This window comes from Phascolarctos cinereus, unplaced genomic scaffold (assembly GCF_003287225.1).
Source record: "Phascolarctos cinereus isolate Bilbo 61053 unplaced genomic scaffold, phaCin_HiC Scaffold_7;HRSCAF=346, whole genome shotgun sequence".
Classification (NCBI taxonomy): domain Eukaryota; kingdom Metazoa; phylum Chordata; class Mammalia; order Diprotodontia; family Phascolarctidae; genus Phascolarctos; species Phascolarctos cinereus.
The window spans coordinates 113,671,931-113,696,521 of record NW_027556180.1 but is presented as its reverse complement, the minus strand read 5'-3'; the positions used below and the strand labels follow the sequence as shown (position 1 = coordinate 113,696,521).

Genomic DNA, 24,591 nt, shown 5'->3' with positions numbered 1-24,591 from the left:
CTCAAACAAAGTCCTAGGGGTACACACAGAGTTTTGTTGTAGAGCTTTGTATGCACTGGAAAAGTCTTATTTAATTAAGCCCACTCATTGAGGCATAGCCCCTCTGGAGATATCATCTGGCCTTAGTATAGTAGTTCTTTCAAGAACAATATTTTCGTAGATAGAACTAAAATTTTCAAAGAGCCCGAATTAAGGTTTCCTCCTTGTCACCTCCAGGATCAAATATAAAATCCTTTGTTTTAGCATTTAGAGCCTTTCATAATCTGGCCCTTTCCTACGTTTTCAGGATTCTTACACCTTAATCCTTCACAAACTTTGAGATCCAGTGACACCAGCCTTATCATTCTTCTCAACTGGCAATCTATCTACTGATTTTGAGTGTTTCACTGGTAGAACCTTATTGCTAGTAACTCTTTCCCTCCTCACTTCTACAACCTAACATCTCTGGCTTCCTTTGACTTTCGGGTACAATTCCACTTTGTATATGAAACCTTTCCCAGTCCTCCTTAAATATTAATGTCCTTCCCTCTGAGACTATCCTCAATTTATCCTGTATATATTTTATTTATACATGTTTATTTTCTTGCTCTATCCCCCAATAGACAATATGCTCCTTAAGAGCAGGTACTGTTTTTGTTGTTGTGGTGGTGGTGGTAGCTGTGTTTGTGTTTGTTTTGATTTTCCTTCTTTTGCATTGTTAGAGCTTAGCACAGTGACTGGCACATAATAAGTGTTTAGTAAATACTAGGTGACTGAATGATTATGTTTTTCCCTAATCAAAGAAATAATCTCCTGAATTTCTACTTTAGGCCCATTAGGAATTTTTTTTTGGTGGAAGGTCTTTTATTTTGCCGATGATTTTATTTTCCCATTTAGTAGTATTTTATATTTTCTAATTCCACGTAAAGATAATTTTCAACATTTATTTTTACAAGATTTTGAGTTCCAAGTCTTTCTCCCTGACTCTCTTCCCTTACCTTTCCCCAAGACAGAAAGCAATCTGATATACATTACACATGTACAATTATGGTAAACATATTTTCACATTAGACATGTTGTAAAATAAGAATCAGAACAAAAGGGAAAAACCACAAGAAAGAAGAAAAAATGAAAATAGTGTCCATGGAGCTACATTAAGACTCCATAGTTTTGTGTTTTTTTCCCTCTCTAGATGTGGATAGCATTTTCCATCACAATTCTTTTCGAATTGTTTTGGATAATTGTATTGCTAAGAAGAGATAAGTCTATCATAGTTGATCATTGCACAGCGTTGCTCTTACCGGGTTTAATGTTCTCCTGGCTCTGCTGACTTCACTCAGCATCAGTTCATATAAGTCTTTTCCAGGTTTTTCTGAAATCCACCTGCTCATCATTTCTTGTAGCACAATAGTATTCCATTGTATTCATATACCACAACTTGTTCAGCCATTCCCAAATTGATGGCACAAATTGATTTACCACCACAAAAAGAGCTATTATACATATTTTTGTACATGTAGGTCCTTTTCACTTTTTTATGATCTCTTTGGGATACAGATCTAGTAGTGGAATTGCTGGATCAAAGTGTATGCACAGATTGATTGCCCTCTGGGCATAGTCCCAAATTGTTCTCCAGAATGGTTGGATCAATTAAGAACTCTACCAACAATGCATTAGGGTTCCAGTTTTCCCACATCTTCTCCAACATTTGTCATTTTCCTTTTCTGTCATATGAGCCAATCTGATAAGTGTGAGGTAGTATCTCAGAGTTATTATAATTTGCATTTCTAATCATTATTGATTTAGAGCATTTGTTTCATGTGACTATACGTAGCTCTCATTTCTTCATCTGAAAACTGCCTGTTCATCCTATGACCATTTCTCAATTGGGGAATGACTTGGATTCTTATAAATTTGACTCATTTCTCTACATATTTTAGAAATGAGGTCTTTATCAGAAACACTGGTTATAAAATTATTTCAAAGATTTTTGCTTCCCTTCTACTCTGTATTGTATTGGCTTTGTACAAGACCTTTTTAATTTAATGTAATAAAAATTCACCATTTTATGTGTCATAATGTACGCTATCTCTTTTTTGGTCATAAATTCTTCCCTTCTCCCTAGATCTGAAAGGTAAACTGTTCTTTTCTCACCTAATTTGCTTATGGTATCAATCTTTATATCTAAATCATATACCCATTTTGACCTTATCTTGGTATATAGTGTGAGATGTTGGTCTATGCCTCGTTTCTGCCACACTATACTCCAGTTTTCCCAGCAATTTATGTCAAATAATGAGTTATTTTCCCAGAAACTAGAGTCTTTGGGTCAAAAATAGATTACTATAGTCATTGACTACTGTGTCTTGTGTACCTAACCTATTCCACGGACCTACTATTCTATTTCTTAGCTAGTAACAAACAGTTTTGATGATTGCCACTTTGTAATAAAGTTTTAGATCTGGTTTGGCTTTGCATTTTTTTCATTAATTCCATTGATATTCTTGACCTTTTACTTTTCCAGATGGATTTTGTTATTATTTTTCTAGCTCTATAAAATAATTTTTGGTAGTTTGATTGGTATGGCATTGAATAAGCAAATTAATTTATTTAGAATTGTAATTTTTATTATATTAGCTCAGCCTACCCATGAGCAATTAATATTGTCTTTCTCTGTTTTGCCTCTTCCTGGTTTGAGTAGCAGCTCCATATTTATGTCATAAAAGGAATTTCATAGGACTCCTATTTTTCCAAATAGTTCTCTTTGATGATATTATTGGTTGTTTCTATGATTTGTTCTTTGACTCACTCATTCTTTAGGATTAGATTATTTAGTTTCCAACTAATTTTGGATGTATCTTTCCATGGTTGAATATTACACATAATTTTTATTGCATCATGAGCTGCCTATCTGATTTTGATTGTGACATTTTTATGTTGTAATGCATTGTCAATTTTTGTGTAGGTGCTATGTACCACTGAGAAAAAGTAATATTCCTTTCTATCCCCATTCAGTTTTCTCCAGTGGTCTACCATCTAACTTTTATAAAATTCTACCCATTTCCTTAACTATTTTCTTGTTTATTTTTATTAGATTTACCTAGTTCTAAGAGGGGGATGTTGAGGTCCCCACTTCATGAAACTATCTTAACTTCTTATCTAAGAATCTGTATGTTATACCACTTGGTGCATATATGTTTAGTATTAATATTACTTAATTTTCTATGGTACCTTTCAGCAAGATAGTTTTCTTTCTTATATCTTTTAATTAAATCTATTTTTTTCTTTTTCTTTGAGACCAGGTTTTCTATGCCTGCTTTTTTTTTTCTTTTTCACTATAGCTGAAGGATAATATATTCTGCTCCAGCCTTTTTACTTTTACTCTCTACGTATCTCTCTGCTTCAAATGTGTTTCTTGCAGAAAACATATTGTGGGATTCTGGTTTTTAATCCATTCTGCTATCCACTTGCATTTTATGAGAGTTCATCTCATTTGCATTCAGTTGTGATTAGTATTTGTCTATTTCCCTCCAACCTCTTTTTCCTCATATATATATTTTCTCTCTCTTTTCACCCTGTCCCTCCTCACCAATGTTTTACTTCTGACCACCAAGTCCCTCAATCTACCCTCGCTGCTATCAGCCCTCCTTCCTCTTGTTTCCCCTTTCCCCTCCTACTTTTGCCCTCTCTTCTACCCACCCTTTTATCAGCCCCTCATCACTTTTTCCCCTTTCTTCTCCTACTTTCCTATATATAGTAAGATAAATTTCTATACCCATCTGAGTGTGTGCATTATTCTTTCTTTGAGCCGAATATTATGAAAGTTAAGTTCAAACAATGCTCACCTCCTCCCTTCTTTCCCTCTAGTGTAATAAGTCTGTTGTGCATCTTCATTTGATGTTATTTACCCCATTTTTCCAACCCCTTTCCTCTCCTTCCAGTACAATATTTTTTTAATACCATAATTTTTATATCATCAAATTAAATTTAACTTATACCCACATTCTTTATCTATGTATACTCCTTCTAACTGCCATAATAGATATACAGTTCTCAAGAGTTAAGAGTATTATCCACCCGTGCAGACATATAAACAAATTAACTTTATTGAATAACATTTATTTCTTTCTTGTTTACCTTTTTACGCTTCTCTTGAGTGTTGTATTTGAAGAGCATATTTGAAGAGCATATTTTCTGTTCAGCTCTGTTCTTTTCATCGGGAAAGTTTGAAAATCCCCTATTTCATTGAATATCCATCTTTTTCTCCAAGAGATTATACTCAGTTTTGCTGGGTAGTTGATTCTTGGTCATAATCCAAGCTCCTTTACCTTCCAGAATATCATATTCCAAGCCCCCTGATCCTTTCTGCTTGATAGTTGAATTGTTTCTTTCTGGATGAATGTACTATTTTCTCCTTGACCTGATAGTTCTGGAATTTGGTTACAATATTTCTTGGAGTTTTCATTTTGGTATCATTTCCAGAGATGATCAGTGGATTCTTTCAATTACTATTTTATTCTGTGGTTGTAGGATGACAGAGAAGTTTTCCTTAATAATTTCTTGAAAGATGATGTCTAGGTTCTTTTTTTTTGTCTTGGCTTTCAGGCAACTCAATAATTCTTAATTTCTCTCTCTTACATCTATTTTCCAGTTCAGTTGTTTTTCCAGTGAAGTATTTTACATTTTCTTCTATTTTTTCATCCTTTTGTTTTGTTTGACTGATTCTTGATGTCACAGGGAGTCATTAGCTTCCATTTGCTCAATTCCAATTTCTAAGGAATTATTATCTTCAGTGAACTTTTGTACATCCTTTTCCATTTGACCAACTCTAATTTTTATGTAGTCATTTTCTTTAGTGATTTTTTTTCATTTCTCAAATGGTATTTAAGTAATTGTGTTCTTCAGTCAATTTTTATCCTTTTTTCTCCCCACACTATTGATTTTGCCTTGCATAATACTCATTTCTTTTCTCAATTTTTATTTTACCTCTCTGATTTTTTTTGTCTTTTTTTATTTCACATGTGTTTTTATAACTTTGGGTTACAAATTTTCTCCCTTCCTCCCTCCCCACACACCCTCATTGAAAAGGCAAGCATCTCAATACAGCTTATAGATGTGTAGTCATGTAAAACATTTCCATAGTAATCATGTTGTGAAAAAACTAAGTATATTTCCCTTCATCCTATCCTACCCCCCAATTATTCTACTCTCTCTTTTGACCCAGTCCCTCCTCAGAAGTATTTGCTTCTGATTATCCCCTCCCCCAATCTGCCCTCCCCTCTATCAACCCCCTTTGTCCCCTTTCCCCCTTATTTTCTTGTAGGGGAAGGTAGATTTCCATACCCATTATGTGTATTATTCCCTCTTTAAGCCAGATCCTATGAGAACAAGACTCACTCATTCCCTCTCACTTTCCCCCATTTCCCCTCCACTATAAAAGCCTTTTCTTGTCTGCTTCATGTGAGACAATTTACCCCATTCTTCTTCTCCCTTTCTCCTTCTCCCAATATAATCCTCTCTCACCCCTTAATTTTATTTTCCAGATGTCACTCCATCTTCAACTCACCTTGTGCATTCTTTCTATCTATCTATCTATCTATCTATCTATCTATCTATCTATCTATCTATCTACACATACATACATATAAATTTTTTGTCCCCTCCCACTACCCTATAACTGACAAAGGACTCATGAGTTACAGATATCATCTTTCCATGCAGGAATGTAAACAGTTTAACCTTAATAAGTATCTTATGATTTCTCTTTCCTGTTTACCTCTTCCATGTTTCACTTGAATCTTGTATTTGAAAGTCAAATTTTATATTCAGCTCTGGTCTTTTCCTCAGGAATGCTTGAAAGTCCCTATTTCATTGAATGACCATTTTTTTACTCTGAAGGATTATACTCAGTTTTGCTGGGTAGGTGATTCTTTGCCCTCCAGAATATTACATTCCATGCCCTCCGGGCCCTTAATGTACAAGCTGCTAACTCTTGTGTTATCCTGATTGTGTTTCCACAATACTGGAATTGTTTCTTTGTGGCTGCCTGCAGTATTTTCTCCCTGACGTGGGAACTCTGGAATTTGGCTACAATATTCCTAGGAGTTTTTCTTTGGGGGTCTCTTTTAGGAGATGATCAGTAGATTCTTTCCACTTCTGTTTTGCCCTCTGGTTCTAAAATATCAGGGCAGTTTTCCTTGATAATTTCTTGAAAGATGATGTCTAGGCTGTGGTTTTTTTTTAATCATAGTTTCAGATAGTCCAATAATTTTTAAATTCTCTCTCTTGGATCTATTTTCCAGGTCAGTTGATTTTCTTGAGATGAGATATTTCACATTCTCTTCTATTTTTTCATTCTTTTGGATTAGTGTTACAGTGCCTTGATTTCTCAAATTGTCACTAGCTTCCAATTTCTCCATTCTAATTTTTAAGGATGTATTTTCTTCAGTAAGCTTTTGGACTTCTTTTTCCATTTGGCCAATTTTGTTTTTTAGGGCATTCTTCTCCTCATTGTCTTTTTTGGACTTCTTTTGCCATTTGGGTTAGGCTATTTTTTAAGGTGTTATTTTCTTCAGTAATTTTTGGGTCTCCTTTAGCATCACTCTCAGTTTTTCCTCTACTTCTCTTACTTGCTTCTCAAAATCCTTTTTGAGTTCTTCCATGGCCTGGGACCACTTCATATTTTTCTTGGTGGCTTTGGATATAGGAGCTTTGGCTTCACTGTCTTCTTCTGGCTGTATGTTTTGATCTTCTTTGTCACCAAAGTAAGATACTGTATTCTGACTCTTTTTGTGCTGCTTGATCAAGATCCTGGACAATTACTTGAGTTATAAACTCTTTGCTAAGGTAGAGGTCTGTTTCCAGTGTGGAGAATGTACTATCCTAAGCTTCAGGGGTTTTATGCAGCTGTTTTCAGAGATGCTTCTAGGGACCCCTAAATTTTTAGTTCTTTCAAGTTATGATCAAGGGCGAGGTGTTTACTCCTTTCCTGTCCTGTGCTCTGCTCTATGAGTGACCACAAGCACTCTTTTCTGTCTTTGAATTGTGAGGAGGATATTCTCTTCAAAGCCAGTAGAAGCTCCACCACACCAGCACTCCTCCTTGCCCCAGGGCAACCACCCAGAACTATGACCCAGATCCAAGCATGGGCAGAGCAAAAGAATCCTGCACCAGCAGAGAGATCCCTGCAATTCCCCTCTGATCAACCACTGGATTTGATTCCTCTTCAATCTGTGGCCCAGAAGCTCAGGAGGCAGCCGTTGCACCAGGGCTGAGCTTGGGAAATGGGGCTGTGAACCTTTTCTTCTCTCTCATCACCACAGAAACAGACTTTTCCCCCTGACCTTCTAAGTTGTCTTTGGTGTTAGTGGGTTGAGAAGTCTGCAAACCACCACAGCTTCCCAGGATTCAGTCTTCTGAGGCCTGCTCTAGGTTCGCTGAGGCTTGCGTGCCCACACTGAACTGTGCTCTTTGCCCAGTCCTGTATGATATACCTTTATGATCAACCATTCAGGTTATCTTGGGCTGGAAATGTGTTTCACATTGTCTTTTTGTGGGTTCAGCTGCTTTAGAATTTACTTAGAGCCATTTTTTAGAGATATTTGGAGGGGGTTGGGGGGGAGCTCAAGCAGATCACTGCCTTTAGTCTGCCATCTTGGCTCCTCCCTGAGCAACTTATTTGATTTTTAAAATCCTTTTTGAGCTTTCCAAGAAGGCTTTTGGGGCTTTAGACAAATTCATCTTCCCATATGTGGTTTCAAATGTGGGCATTTTGACATTCCTCTTCTAAGTTTGTGTTTTGATTGTCTCTGTCACCATAGTAGCTTTCTATAGTCAGGTCTCTTTTCTGTTTTTTATTCATTTTAACCTATTTCATGACTTTTAAAGTTGAGCTCTGCTCCTGAGATACAGGGGGCATTGTCACAAGCCTGTAGTGCTGGGGGCCAGGGGCCTGATCACTGGCCTTCTGTGCTGGGGGCTCTGGTGATGGCAGCTTGACCTTTCTGCTGAGGTGGGCCAGCCTAATCATGCCTGTTGTGATGGGGATTCCTGAGTTGGCAGTTTGCCTTCTGTGCTGGAAATGGAAGCCTCACAGCTGGTCTGCTGTATCACCAGCCTACTGAGCTATGACCGAGGGTTCTTGGTTGCTGCTATATACTGTGGCTAAGAGCCTTCTGCTGGTTTGCCTGCATACTGTCTGCTCTAGACTGTGCTTCCCTTTTACAAGTGAGACTGACCTTTCCTGGAGTCCTTCTAAGTTATCATAAGCTGGGAAATTGTTGCACCCCATCTTTTTGTAGGTTCTGTCACTCCAGAATCGATTTATAGGCTTGATTTAATGTTTCTGAGAGAAACTAGGTAGAGCTCAGGAAACTTCTTGGCTTTTCTCCTCCATTTTGGCTCCCCCTCTCTTGCCCATGATTTTTTAATTTCATTTTGGACAATGATCCTAATTATGCCTGCTGTTAAAAGGTTTTAAATTAGGTTAAATATTATGAACAGTAATATGCTTTGATTCTGTAATACTGGGTGCATGCAACTCTTGATAACTTTCTGGCATATTAGTCCAGACCAGAAGGGAAATAGCCCAATTTCCTCTATTAAAAAAATGAATGGATGCAAAATAATAATGAAATTTTAATGGGCTGCTTTAGATTCAGTTTTGGTCTTCACATTCTTATGTAGCTCTGTAAGGCCAAGTCATTGTTTATTTGTGAGAGGAGGTTGTACAATATAAGCAAAACACTTGGTCTTTTGACCATGAATGCTAAATTTGTAGATTTTTACTCAAAGTGAAGTTGGGGCAATGCTCTTTTTATTTAGTATTTTGTTTTTCCCAGTTATACATAAAAACAATTTTTAACATTCGTTTCTAGATCTTTGAGTTCCAAATTCTCTCCCTTTCTCCCTCCCAACCCCCTACCCACACTCATTTAGAAGGCAAGCAATTTGATATAGATCATACATGTGTAGTCATGCAAAATATTTTTACAGTAGTTGTAGTGTGAAAGAAAACATAGACCAAAAGAACACAAGAAAAATAAAGTTTAAAAAGTATTCTTAAATATTTATTTAGACACCATCAGTTCTTCCTGTTGGAATGAATAGCATTTTTCATCATAAGTCCTTCAGAGTTGTCTTGGATTGTCATATTGCTGAAAATAGCTAAGTCATTCACAGCTGATCATCTTATAATATTGCTGTTGTTTTGTACACAGTATGTTTTACTTTGCATCAACTCATGAAAGTCTCTCCAGGCTTTTCCAAGAGCATCTAGCTCATCATGTTCCAGAGCATAATAGTATTTTATTATAATTGCAAATCACAGCTTGTTCAACCATTTCCCAAATGATGGGCATCTCTTCAATTTCTAATTCTTTGTCCCCAGAAAAGAACCATTATAAATATTTTGGTACATATAGGTCCTTTTCCTTTTTGTATCTCTTTTGGGATACAGACCTAGTAGAGGCATTGCTAGGTCACAGCATATACATGGTTTTGTAGCCCTTCAGGCATAGTTCCAAATTGGTCTACAAAATGGTTGAATCAGTTCACAACTCTACCAACAATGCATTAATGCCCTATTTTTCCCACATCCCCTTCACCATTTGTAATTTTCCTTTTCTGTCCTATTAGCCATTCTAATAGGTATGAGGGAGTTCCTCAGAATTATTTTAATTTGGATTGCTCCAATCAATAGTAACTTAGAACAGTTTTTTTTAAAATATGGATATAGATAACTTTGTTTACTTCATCTAAAAAACTGTTCATATATTTTGATCATTAATTAGGGAACGGCTTTTATTTTTCATAAATTTGACTCAGTTCTCTATGTTTGAGAAATGTGGCCTTTATCAGAGAAACTTGCTTCAATATTTTTTTTCACAGTTACTATTCCTAACTGTATTCCCATCTATCTTATCCCCCCACCATTTATTCTATTCTCTCTCTACTTTCACCCTTTCCTTCCTCAAAAGTGTTTTGCTTCTGACTACCCCCTCCCCAAAATTTGCCCTCCGTTCTGTCTCCACAGCACCTTCTCTTATCCCCTTCCCCCTCTACTTTCCTGTAGGGTAAGAATAGACTTCTATATCTAATTGAGTGTGTCTTTTATTCCGTCTTTGAGACGGAATAAACCCCTGAAGCTTGAGATGTAAGAGAAGTGAATTGTTTACATTCCTGCATGGGAAGACAATTTAACCATATTAAGTCCCTTATGATTTTCTTTAGTATTTTTTTGTGTCTCTTTTACCAAATTGCTGACTCATTTTCATGATTTTCCTGTATCACTCTCATTTCTCTTCCCAAATTTTCCTTCACTTCTCTTACTTGATTTTCACTCTCCTTTTTGAGCTCTTCCATGGCCTGAGATCAATTTATGTTTTTCTTGGAGGCTTTAGATGTAGGAGCTTTGTTATCTTCTGAGCATGTGTTTTTATCTTCCTTGTCACGACAGTAACTTTCTGTGGTCAGGATTTTTTTGTGTTGTTTGCTCATCTTCCCAGCTTATTACTTGACTTTTAACTGTTTGCTAAAATAGGGCTCTACTTCCAGGGTGGAGGGCACACCATCTCAAGCTTCAGGGGTTTTGTGCAACTATTTTCAGATACTTCTAGGGACTTATTAAGCTTTCAGTTCTTCAGATGTGGTTATGATCTGAGAAGAGGCATTTATTCCTCTTCTGGCCTGTGCTCTGGTCTGTGAGTGACAATAAGCACTCTTTTCTGTCCTGGAATTGTGAGGAGTGTTCCTGTTCCACTGTGGCCACAAGCTTTGGTGTGCTAGTGGTCCTCCTCACCCTGCGATTGCCACCCAGGACTATGACCCAAATCTGAATATGATCAAAGCAACTGAGTCCTGCCTCAATGTTGGCAAAGGGACTCCTATGATCTCCTTCTTACCAGTTGTTGGACCCCCTTACCATCTGAGAACTCTGGAAACAGCTTCTGCTGCTGCTGATTCAGTCACACCTAAGGCCTGCTTCTGGTTGATTGGGGCTGGGGCTGTGCTGCTTTGCATTGGACTGTGCTCCACCCTAACTTTCCTGCTGACCTTCTGAGTTGTCTTTGACATTTGTGGGCTGAAAGATCTGGAAACTGACATTGCTATCACTGATTCAAGGAGGCCCCAAGGCCTCCTCCTGGTTTGCTGGGGCCTGTTTTGTGGGTTTTATCACTTTAGAATTTGTTTAGCATCGTTATTTAAAAGTATTTGGAGAAGTTTGGGAGAGAGTTCAGGTAAGTCCCTCCCTTTACCCTGCCATCTTGACTCCACAGTTGTGGCATATTTGAAGAGAATTTATGCAGCCCCTTCCTTACTTGTTCTTTCATATTTTTTGCCTCAATTTTCCCACTTCACTGTCTTTGAACATTAGGCTCAGATTTATTGTGGCCTAAAGGGATAAGAGCAGAACCACTAATTCTAGATCATCAACTCATGCCTTTTTTGGTACTGAAAATTACTTATTTCCAGTAAATGGGAGAAGTATCTTTTTTTTTTTTAGTTTTCCTGTCATTTATAATAAAGTTATTACTATACTGTTCAGTATATTATATACTGATACAGGCACAGCTTGTTCCTGATTCTTACAGTTGCTCTTCCATTCTCCCCAGATATAAGATGCCCTTGTAGAGAAGATAAGGAAGGCATGTGGCATTCATGTTTTGTTTACTCTACCATCAAATATTAGGGGATCAATATTATTCTTGCATTTCTAGCAAGTCCATTAAGATAGACAGACAGATAGATAGATAGATAGATAGATAGATAGATAGATAGATAGAATGTAACTTCAACCAAATATTCTATGAACTAACTATATACATATTACTAATTATTTTCCTCTCCTGCACAGAAAATAATAGGAAAAAATAAATGTACTGGATTCACAGAATCAACACCAAAGTTAATACTGTCCTCTCAATTACTCCCAATGTTTTCTGTACCTGACAAAAAGATCTGTTGTAGAACTCCCACAATTTGAATTGTAGATGTATAAATAGTGGAGTAGTGATGAACATTTTCTAGCCCTTTAATACCAGAAACTAGGATTGAATACTTGTACTCTAGTATTTTCTTTATGTGATGAAGTATAGTAAAGTGGGAAAACATCTAGCCTTGATAGCAGGAAGACTTGGCTTTGAGGCCTGCATCTGACGCATATTGCCTGTGTGACTCTGCACAAATTACAGCCATTTGGTGCTCTTGAGAACTGTTTAAGACAATAAATTGCAGAAAGGATGATGACTTCATTTAGTAGAAAGATTTTACTTTCCCAGTTATTCCCCATATTAATGAAATAATGAGACTAATTCCTATGACCATTTATATAGTAGTGAATCTAGTGCCTAAACTGCTTGTCAAACTGGAAATTCTGAGACCTGTGCTGACTCAAAAAAAGGGGGTCTGGATTTAAATCCTTTTGTACACACTTATTTGATTTGATATGTGGTCTTTTGATGTGAGGCCGCTAATGGATAGAATGCTAGGTCTGGAGTCAGGAAGATTCAGGTTCAAATCTAGCTTAAGATACTTAATAACTATATAACACAAGTCACTTAATCTCTGTATGTCTCTATTTCCTTAACTGTAAAATGAAGATTAAATTCAAGAAACATTTTAACACCTACTATGTGCCAGGCACCATAATAACACTAGGGATAAAAATAACAAAAAGAAAGATAGATCCTAACCTGAAGGAGCTTATAATCTAATGGAGGAAGACAGTACAAAAAAGGAAGCTAAAAAGGGTGGGGTGCCTGGGGAACACAATAAGGAGTTCATATTTGGGAGTCCAAACTAAACATATTCTATCACAATCATATACCACAACTTGCCTGGGTATTGATTTGTTAGAATAAAATTCTTTAAAATTTATTTAATTTTGTTGTTTTTTCAATTATTGATCATGTTTTTTTTTTCCTCTCTCACCTCCCACTCATTGACTAAAAAGGAAGGGAAAAAAGAAAGGAAGGAAGAAGAGGGAAGAAGAATCCCTTTATTATATTCCTATATTAGTCATCTGAAAAAATTGAATTTCTAAATCTATAGATTAGTCCATGAAATCTGTGTCATAAGAGGATAAACTTTTTTAGTCCTCTGTTATCATGGCTTATTATTTAGTTGGTTAAAGTTTTTAAGTCTTTCAAAACTATTCATTTTTATAATATTGATGCTATAAATTATTCTTATAGTTTGCATCAATCCATAAAAGTATTTCCATATTTCTTTGAAATTATCTTTACCATAATTTCTTACAAGAACAATATTCCTTTACATACATACCAAATTAGACAGCAAGGTGGAAGAAATTATATTTGGAGCAACACCTCAAAGCTATACAAAGATTAACTACGAAAGGGTCCATAACCTAAATATAAAAGGCCACATCATAAATAAATTAGAGAAACACAGGAAAAAATGCCTATCATATCTGTGGATAGGAAAAAAATAAACTCGGCCAATCAAGGGATAAAGTAGATCAAAGAGGATTAAAGGAATAATTTTAATGACATGAATTAAAAAAAAAAAGTTTTACAGAGACAAATCCAAAAAGGCTAAGATAGAAAAGGAAACAATTAATTGGGGTAAAAATCTTTGCAACAACTTTCTCTGATGTTTGTCTCATTTTCAAGATATATGAATAATGATTCAAACGTATATGAATTAGAACCATTGCCCAGTTGATAACTGGTATAAATTTATAAGCAAACATTTCTCAAGGGAAACAACTTAGACTATCTATAGACATTTTAATAAATGCTTCAAATCACTACTAAGTTGAGAAATGCAAATTAAAGCAATTCTGAGATTTCACCTCACTCTTAACAGATTGGCAAAGCAGAAAAAAAATTATAAATATTAGATGTGTGGAGAAACAGGCACATTAATATACTGTTGGTACAACTGAGAATTGGTACAACTATGCTGCAAAGTAATGTGGAATTATAAATGAAAAGTTAGTTAGCAGTTCGTGTCCTTTGACTCAGAAATAACACTGCTAGGCTTATACCTAAAAATTAGAGAAATAAAAAAAAAAGTTTTCATGTTGAAAAACATTTATTGTAACTCTTTTTGTGGTTGCAAAAATTGAAAACTAAAGAGATACTCATCAACTAGTGACTGTACAAATTGTTAACATCTGACTTTGATATAACTATTATATTTGCTTATTTTGAAGAAATGAATAAATAGATAATTTCAATAAAACATGGAAAGATATATATAAACTGATAGAGTGAAGCAAGCAGAACCAGAAGAATAACTAATGCTATAGTATCCGTTATAAAAAAATTTTGAAGACTTATAAACTGATGAAAAATTAAATGAGCAGATCATAAAATAATGTATGCAATAATAATACTAGAAAGTAAAACATTTTAAAAGCTCTAAGAAGTATAATTAGTACAACAATAATCTATGATTACTCAGAACTGATAATGAAAGATATCTATCTCCTGGCATGAATATAATTGAGAAAAACCCTCAAACCCCCCTCCATATAACTATATATCTACACACACATGAGAGAAGTAAATAGACATATGTATCACATATGTGATATATGTATGTATATATACACACATAATGCATATGTGTAAATATGTATATGTGTGTATTTGTATGCAGCCATTGAGGGGATTTGATTTGCTTGATTAGTCATATTTATTACAGAAAATTGTTTTGCTTTTCTTTTTTCCCTAATGTGGGTGGAGGTGGGAAGAAGAGAAAATGTATTTCTGTTCATTTGGGGAAAAAAAATTATGGAGAGAGATTTTCTTGAGTCTTACCTGTAAACTGGGAAGCTAGATGGCACAGTGGATAGAGGACCTGGAATCAGGAAGACTCATCTTTCTGATTTCAAATTTGACATTACACAATTACTAGCTGTGTGATCCTGGGCTAATCACTTTACCCTCTTTGCCTCAGTTTCCTCATCTGTAAAGTGATCTGGAGAAGGAAATGGCAAACCACTGCAGTATCTTTGCCAAGAAAACCCCAAATGGGGTCAGGAAGTATCAGAAATGACTGAAAATGACTAAACAACAACAATCTGCAAACTAAGTGATATAAAGCTTTTTTTTCTAACATCACATGAATCAATTTCAAGGATAAGAGGTAGCTAATCTTCCATGTGATCTTGAGCATGTCACTCAGTTTCTCTGTACCTCAGTTTATTCATCTGTAACTGAAGACAATGTACAAGGGGATTTCTGAGATCTTTTCCTCCAACTCAAAATGCATGATCCTATGTTTTTCAGTCAAGGTAAATCCAAGAATAAGCAACCAGGTGGACTTTTCCTAATCAAAATACACACAGGCAAGTTCAAAACAGGGGTCAAAAACCAGGCTGATAGATAAGAATTGGCAGGACACAAATACCGAAAGATAAGTAGCATGAATGCCAAGAAGCTAGTTTTACTGGAATTGCAAATTATAATATAGTATAAAAATAAAATATGTTAGAAAGGTAGGTAGAGGCCACATTGTGGAAGACTTAAAATGTTAGGCTGAAGATATTTTTTATCACATAAGCAATGCAGAGACCCTGATGATTTTTTAGTTTATGAGTTATGTTTTCACATCTGTATTTTAGTTAATATAAAGTTTGTTATTTATGTGAAGAATGGAATGGAAAGAAGAGAGACTGGAAACAAGAATTAGGAGGCTATTACAGTAGTCTTGGTAAGAGGTGATAAATAGAGGTTGAATTACCAATAAAGCCCAACAGCAAGAGATAGAAAGAGAAATCCTATTTAAAGTTACAGTAAACATTATAAAATATTTAGGAGCTTACCTGCCCAAACAAACCCAGGAACTATATGAACACAATTACAAAACACTTTTCACACAAATAAAAGTCAGAACTAAATAATTGGAAAAAACATCAGTTGCTCATGGGTAGGCACAGCTAATATAATAAAAATGACAATTCTACCTAAATTAATTTACTTATTCAGTGCCATACCAATCAAATTATCAAAACATTATTTTATAGAGCTAGAAAAAATAATAACAAGATTCATCTGAAAAAAAAAAAGATCCAGAATATCAGGGGAACTAATAAAAAGAAATGCTAGGGAAGGTGGCCTAGCCATACCAGATCTTAAATTGATCATAAGCAAAAATCACCAAACCTACTTGTTACTGCCTAAGAAATAGAGAAATAGATCAGTGGAATAGGTTAGGTATGAAAGACACAGTAGTCAATGACTATAGTAATCTACTATTTGATAAACCCAAAGACCCTAGCTTCTGGGTTAAGAACTCACTATTTGACAAAAACTGCTGGGAAAAATGGGAAAAAAGTATGGCAGAAACTAGGAAATTGAGGGGATGCCTATCATCTGGGGAATGGCTGAACAAGTTGTGGTATATGAATGTAATGGAATACTATTGTGATATAAGAAATGATGAGCAAGAGGACTTCAGAAAAACCTTTACAACATGACTACTGTGAAAATATGTTTAATAGGAATGTATATGTAGAACCTATATTAGATTGCATGCTGTCTTGGGGAAGGAGGTGGGGAGAGAGAGGGAGAAATTTTAAAACTCAAAATCTTATGGAAACGAATGTTGAAAACTAAAAATAAATTAATAAAAAAATAAATAGAAGTTGAGTGCGTATAAAGACAAGGACAAATGCTAGGGATAATGCTATGCAAGTAGAATTACTCTAAGGTTTTAAACTTGGGTGATTGGGTGGATGGTCATGCCCTTAACTGAAATAACAAACTTTAGAAGCTGAGTAGCCTTAGGAATAAACAACAAATTTTATTTTATTTTTTTTTTTAAGGCAGGAGCTATCTAATTTTTATTTTTTTTAATTTATTTTATCAATTTATTTTGATTTATCAACAATCACTTCCATATGCTTTTGAGTTTAAAATTTTCCCCCCTTCCTCCCCACCACCCTCCCCAAGATGGCGCACAATCTGATTTATGCTATACATTTTCATTCCTATTAAACATGTTTTCACATTAGTGAAGTTGTAAGTACAAATTCTCACTAGTGTTTTGCTTTTGACCACCACATCCCTCACTCCTTTTCCCTTTTCTTCCCCTTTAGCCTTACTGTTTCTTCCCTCCCTTCTATTTCCCCTCCCTTTTCTTTCCCCTTTTCCCTCCTACTGCCTGCAGGGCAAGTTAGATTTCTATACCTAACTGATTATGTTATGCCCTTCTTGAGCCAAATCTGATGAGATAAGGTTCAAACAATGCTCACCCCCTCCCTTCTTTCCCTCTGCTGTAATAGGATTTTCTGTCTTTTCCTTGTCTGCCTCCTCGTTTCTCAGTACATTTTCTAAGACCAGACTAATCCACTTACTTGGATCCATTTAACCCACTTGATTAGATTTTTTTTTAATCATTACATCAAAGTCAACTAATATCCACCCCCTCTATGTATACTCCTTTAACATGGTGTAATAACATACAGTTCTCAAGAGATGCAAGTGTCATCTTCCCTTGTAGGGATGTAAACAGTCCACCCTTATTAACAACATATTGTATCTTTCTGTCGCATTTACCTTTTTATGTCTTTGTTGAATCTTGTACTTGAAGATCAAATTTTTTCTTGAGCTCTGGTCTTTTTATCAGGAATGCTTGGAAGTCCCCTATATTTCATTGAATATCCATCTTCTCCCTTGAAAAATGGTGCTCATTTTTGCAGGGTAGTTGATCCTTGGCTGCAGCCCAAGTGCCTTTGCCTTACAGAATATCATGTTCCATGCTCTGTGGTCTTTTAATGTAGAAGCTGCAAGGTCCTGTGTAATCCTGACTGTGGTTCCATGATATTTAAATTGTTTCTTTCTAGCTGCTTGCAGTACCTTCTCTTTCATCTGGTAATTTTGGAATTTTGCTATTATATTCCTTGGCGTTGTCAATTTGGGATCTCTTTCAGGTGGTGAGCAGTGTATTCTTTCTATGGTTATTTTACCTTCTGATTTAAGCACTTCAGGGCAGTTTTCCTTTATGATTTCCTGAAAGATACTGTCCAGGCTCTTTTTTAAATCATGTTTTTCAGGTAATCTAATGATTTTTAAATTGTCTCTCCTGGATCAGTTTTCCAGGTCGGTTGTTTTACTGATGAGGTATTTTATGTTTTCATGTATTTTTTCATTTTTTTGTTTCTGTTTGACTGATTCTTGCTCTCTCATAGAGTCATTAGTTTCTATTGGTCCAATTCTAATTTTTAACAGATTGTTTTCTTCTGTTAGTTTTTGTCCTTCCTTCTCCAATTGGCCAGTTGTATTTTTTTAAGGACTCATCTTCCTGTCTCATTAGACTTTTAAAATCCTTCTTGAGCTCTTCTAAGAAGGCTTTTGGGCTTCAGACCAGTTCATATTTCCTTTTGATGTTGCAAATGTGGGTTTGTTGATAATGTTGTACTCCTAAGAATTTCTGTCTTGATCTTCACTCTTCTCATAATATGAATCTATGGTAACTTTCTTTTTAGTCATGGTGTTTCTTTATTCCCTGGCCTTTAAATAAATTGAGCTCTCCTGCTGGGGAACAGAGGGTACTGACCCAAGCTTCTTGTGTTGCGATCCTAGGTCTTGGTCAGTGGCTTTGTGTGCTGGGGCCTCTTATGCTGGCACTTGGAGGCTGTAGAGTTCTCAGAGCTTACCTCGTATCGGGCTGGAATCAGCAAGGCTGGATCTTCCAGGCAATTCTAGGTTGCCTGCTTTTCCTTTCCTTTAGCTTTCTTCAGCTCCTTTTAGATGGATGCTGCAGGGTGTTTATCTGCCTGGGGCCTCTTGCAGTGCTGTCTCCCTCATTTCTGCAAATGCACTGGGAGATTCCTTTGTGGTAGATTGCAGAGGCACCTAGTGCTTTTCTGATCTGGTTTCCAGTGGTTCCCCCCACCCTCACTGAGACACTTGGAGGTCCAGGTGTTGGTGTTTGCCTGCTCTACCACCTGGGTTTCAGGATCTCTTCCTGGTTGACAGTTGGAGGCTGTAGGGTTCTGACAGCTTACCTGGTGTTGGGCTAGAATGAGCAAGGCTCAGACTTTATGAAGACTTTCTTCAGCTCTTTTCAGATGAGTGCTGCAGGGTGCTTGGGGGCCCTTTGTAGTGCTGCTTTGCTTATTTTTACTGAGGCACTGGGAGGCTGGTTTGCTGGGCTGCTGCTCTGCTGTTCCCTGTCTTTCTTCTGCTTCAGCTGTTCCACGGTTTTGGTTTTGTTTTTTTTTTTTGGGGGGTGATGTTTTCCAGATTTTCAAAGGTTGATAGGGGAGGGTGAGAGCAACTACTTTTTTACTCCGCCATCTTGGCTTCCAAATAAATTTTATTTTAGGCATGAGTTTTAGATGCCTACAGGACAGCCAGATGGAGATGTCCAGCAGACAATTAGCAATGTAGGCCTAGAATTCCAAAGAGGAGGTTAGGGATTGATAGAAAGATTTGAGAATCATTCTCAATGATGATGATGGTAATTCAAACTTTGAAAATAAATAATATCACCAACAGAGTGCTCCTGGGATGGAGCTTTGTGGGAAACGCCTATGGTTAGGGAATGGTAGACAGATGATGATACAACAAAAGAGAGTGAAAAAGATTTGTTGGACAATTAGAAGGTGAATCAAGAGAATAATGTCATGAAAACCAGTAGAAAATAGAGTGTTCAAGAGGAGGTGGTGGTGTATGCAGCCAATAGCTAAAAGAGTAACAACGGAGAAAAATTAAACATTTTATGTTTAAGCCTACTATAGGCAAAGCATTGTGTTAGTAAAAAGTTATTATGTGCTACTTAGAGATTTGTGAGACTTTTAAACAAACCTTCATGCACAATTTCACATTATAGAAAGAACACTGGTTTTGTAAGAATCTGATTTCATAGCTTTACTTTAAGGATGTGATCTTGGACAAGTCACAACATCTCTGACACTGAGTCTCCTTTTTAATAAAATGGAATTAGACAAAATTACCTTTAAGATTCTTTCTGCATTTATTCGCATAAATTATTGACCAATCACATAGGGCTGAACTGGCTAATCAGGAATCCTAGTCAAGGGAAAGAATGCTAGATTTGGAGTTAGAAAACTAACATTTGAAACTTGGCTCTGCCACTTACTACTTGTGTGATCTGGGAAAGCTCACATAACTTCTTTGTGCCTCGTTTTTCAAAACTCAGAATTTGATGGAGTTGAGCTTTTAAAGACCCTTCCAACTCAAAATCTATGATTAGTGACCCTGAAACCTATTGCAATTTGTGGTTAATTTGGGCTAAATGGAGTGCTGGGAACCTTGTGTCACAGAGGAAAATGAAAACATGGCATTGTCATGAGGTTAGTTTTGCTTTTCAGACCCACTCTGGTTGATTAAAAAAATCCCAAGGCTAAATTTGAGAAGTGTCTTCAGATAAAGATTTACATTAAGTTCTTAAAGATGACTTAAAGTGATCTATGAATGCAAATATCTAGATCTCCAAAAAAGAAAAAAAAATAGAGCAAACACTTAGTAGAAGCATAGCACAAACATCCCCAGGTTTGACTATAATGAAGGTGGATACTGGAAAATCTAATGATGTCAGGATCTAAGATAAATTAAGTTAAAGTTTAGATTAAATAAAGTATTATGTAATATTTCACGAAATGTTCAAAGCTTAGTCATACTGAATTCAGTAAAAATGAGATCTAAACCAAAAGATACTACATAATATCTATTTGTGGGTACTTGAGAAGCTGTTGCTAATTTTAACATTGCCATTAAATTCAATCTAACATCTTTAGTAGAGATCTACAAAGGAAAAAAAATAATGGAATGGAATAAAATACTATGTGACAAATTAGCTGTTGGCACTATCCTTCATAATAATAGAATTATAAGCCAAGGAAATAATTAAATGAAGATACAAATGAAAATTAATGTTTTAAAGATGGTCATAATATAGAGGAAAATTATATTCAAACAATTGTGCATGAAAATAGAATAAAAATAATTTTATTAAAATGATCCTAAATTTTTCACCTACATGTTTATTAGAAAATAAAATAAATGCATACAGATAAACACACAAATACCTTTGGTTTAAATTTGTTTTAATGTTTTGTTAGATTGGTGACCTATTGATTCAGCAATATAGATCAAAACTCTCCTGCCTTTTCATCCTGCCCAACTATAGTCTATGTCCAATTCTAAAACCTCCAAAAGGATTACATCAATTAATCTGGGCAGGGGATGGAACACTTACTCTTTATCTTTTGGCATTCCGTGAGCATTAGAGTAACATGCAGATTACCTATCTTTTATTTCTTGCTCTTGTTATTTTACTGGACTACCTCCTTTACTGGACATTCCTCTCTTTAGTGACATCTTTTATGCTGTTTTATGTGTGTGGAAATTGTCATTTTTAACATGCTTCATCCTCTCGTATCTACCATTTTCCTTCAGACAGAGATTTTGTTATATTACCTGACTCACATACTATAGTATTACTGGTGAAAAGTTTGACTTTATTGAAAGGATTGCAGAATTTCACAATGCAACCCAGCCCTTTCTCTTCCTGTTTTTTTTTCAATTCTGAGTCCAATCTATTATCCATTTATAGTGTCTATTCAAGATATGAGTACTCATGCGAGTCAGACATAAACATTTGGTGAGCATAAATCTCCTTGTTTTATACTTTGTTTAATATTAATTGTAAGACAGCAGTCAAATTATTTATGTTTTTGAATCTTTGAAATGATCTTGTGTGATCTTAATACAGTCTAAGAGAACATTATGAGGGAAAAAAAGCTTTGAAGGTTAAATTTTATTCTATCAAATTACATGCTTTTTTACAATAAACAAACAATATACAAAGTGAGATCTTTTATTATATATACTTCAGTGAATTGTGTTATTTAAGATTTTAAAAATAGAATATCATTTGCAAGGTCTCCACACTCCTTTCCAATGCTTTCATCAAAAGTTCCATTGATAGATATATACAATTCTCTAATAAAGCATTGTGAATATGAGAAAGTATGTGTATGAGTAGTAAATTATTAATATTGACTTGATTGCCTTTTTTTGGTGGCATAACACCCATAATATTTCCCAACACTATTATTTAGTTTTTTTCCCTTTAATTTAGCTTCAAAAAAGATCCCTCAACACCCTCAAAATTTTGTCACATAGCATAGAACTCCTTTGTGTACACTGATTTAACTGTTTTTTCTGGTGTTGTTTCCTTTAGCTCAGTTTCCATTTCCTCACACAATGCTTTTGGGGCCATTATTTTAGAATCCAAAAGTAGCAATTCCACTGACACTGGCAGGGAAATTTTTTTTAGAAATTTTGGCATAGGGTTTCTATTTCTCATCTCTATTCTACCTTTTGGAGCTAAACACTAAAGAGATCAGAGATTGTCTGGAAAGCCCACATATTGGCAGAAGGCTGCATCCTTCTCTTCTTCTGTTCCAAGCTCTTTTGGAGGACCTCCAAAAGGTGGACTACTCATCTATTTGTTGTCCTTCCAGTTTCATAATTAAATATTCTTGGGAAGATCTGGCTTAAATGAGTATCACAAGGAGCTCCCTATAAGCTCATTTTTCTTTTATCATTTCTCACTGTTTTGTAATGAATATTATTAATAATCTTCTAACATCACCCTTTATATTTCACAGGTGATTTATATTCTGAGCTGACTGTTGCCCTTATTTGTAGTATCCTGCTCAAGATCAAATGTTACCTGGATTGGCCTTCTCATTGTGTTTATTGATTTGCACTGGTTACGATAATGTAGGAAATGGGTAATAGTTCATGTTGAGGGCTGATTTTTTAAATTCATTTCACATTTTTTCTGAGTCAATTAGTAACTTAAGTATATATAGTTTGGAGGTATTTTGATTACAAGTACTATATTATTTTTCTTCTTTTAAATTATCTTTATTTTGGTCTTATAATAAATCAAGATCTGGCTGCATAGAGAACTGATTGAGAAAAGATTTTCATTTTTCATATTGCTGTTTAGTTGTTTCCTTTCAGTTATAGTCAATTTCACTCTTTTTGGGGGGGTAATGTTATTTGGTTCTCATTAAGGCCAATATATCCCACTTCCCCTTTTAAAGAAAGCATTTGTGATATCTAGGCATTGGGTTCATGTGTGTCATATAATGTGTTCATAATGAGGAAATAGTTAGTCCTTTAATCTGGCAGCTAAAATAATAATATTTGGTGCCAGGGGTTAAGTTTATAATAAACATATTAGGTGTACTTGGATAACGTACATAAATACAATCCCATTCATGTGAAATAAAGATTTCAGCAAATGTAGATGCCATATAAGAAAACTTCTTCAGTTAGAGCTGTTCAAAAGTAAAATAGCCTTACCAGGAGGTAGTGAGCTGTTCAGAATTGGAAGCTTTTAAGCAGAGGTTGACAGGTATATTGTGGAAAGAATTCTTGTTCAGCTACAAGTAGGAGTAGATGACTTAGCTAGACCAATCATGATATTTCATTCATGATTCACTCCTTTCTAGCTAAACAGATTAAGTCATAATATATTAGGATCTTAGATGTATTTACTTTTTAAATATATTTATATTGATAAATTTTGTATTTACAAAACTTAAATTTCTTCCTGAATCTGTCCATCTATCCTGTACTGCAGAGCTATTTCAAATATATATATTTTTTAAGTTAAGAAGAAGAAGGAAAGGAAATAAAATGAGAAGGGGAATAGTCATTAAAACTGATCACTACATCAGAAAAACATGACTCTACATACAATTTTGACTGTTGACTACTGATCTTTGTAAAGAAATAAGGGGAAGTATCTTCTCAACTCTTTTCTTAAGATCATAGATTTATGCTATGAATCTAGTCTTGCCAATTTTTATTTTATAGATGAAGAAATTGATGCTGAGAGAGGTAAAATAATTTGCATTAGGCCACACAGATAGTTGGTGACAAAGTTGAGATCTGAAATGAGATCTCTTGACTCCAAAGCAAGCTGATTATCCATGTTGTCTGTAATCTGTCTTCCACATGACAGCACTTCAAATATTTGCTAATAAGTGTTATCTTCCCATTAATTCTTCTCTTTTCCATACTGACCATCCTTAGCTGCTTCCACTTACCAAAAGAGATTCTAAGTTGTCAAGTTTCCTACTTAAAATATGGCACTAAAATCTGAGTAAATCTGTAATTTGAAAATATATGTTGGGGAATAGTGTGAATTAAGATTGAAAAAATATATAGATTACAGATTATGAAGCACCTTAACAGCCATACTAAAGTCATGACATTCATAAAACATGTCTTCTGAGTAGGCACTTCCCACCCCCACCCTCCTTTTTAGTTTCCTTTTACTTGTTTTTCCCTACTAAAATATAATTTGCTTGAAGGCAGAGATGACCATTTTGTTTGAATTTGTGTTCTCAGAGTCTAGTATAGTGCCTGGAACATAATAAACACTTAAATGCTTCTTGTCAATCTGTAACCAGCAATGGAGAGCCATAGAAACTTTGGAAGTGTGAAATATCATTATCAGATTGGTAATCAGGAAGGTTGATCTGAAAATGGTGCATAAAATATATTAAAGGAGTAGGGACTAGAATCATAAAGACTGCTTATGAGGACTTATCAATTTGGCAATTTATAAAATCTTATCAGTTTCATT

The 24,591-nt window shown here is 35.3% G+C and overlaps 1 protein-coding gene across 1 annotated transcript in view; it reads left to right on the top strand.

Moving 5' to 3' along the window:
* Positions 1–24,591, top strand: part of KLHL1 (kelch like family member 1) — a 535,364-nt gene that overhangs the window by 306,118 nt on the left and 204,655 nt on the right. The gene's annotated exons all lie outside the window — the stretch shown is intronic.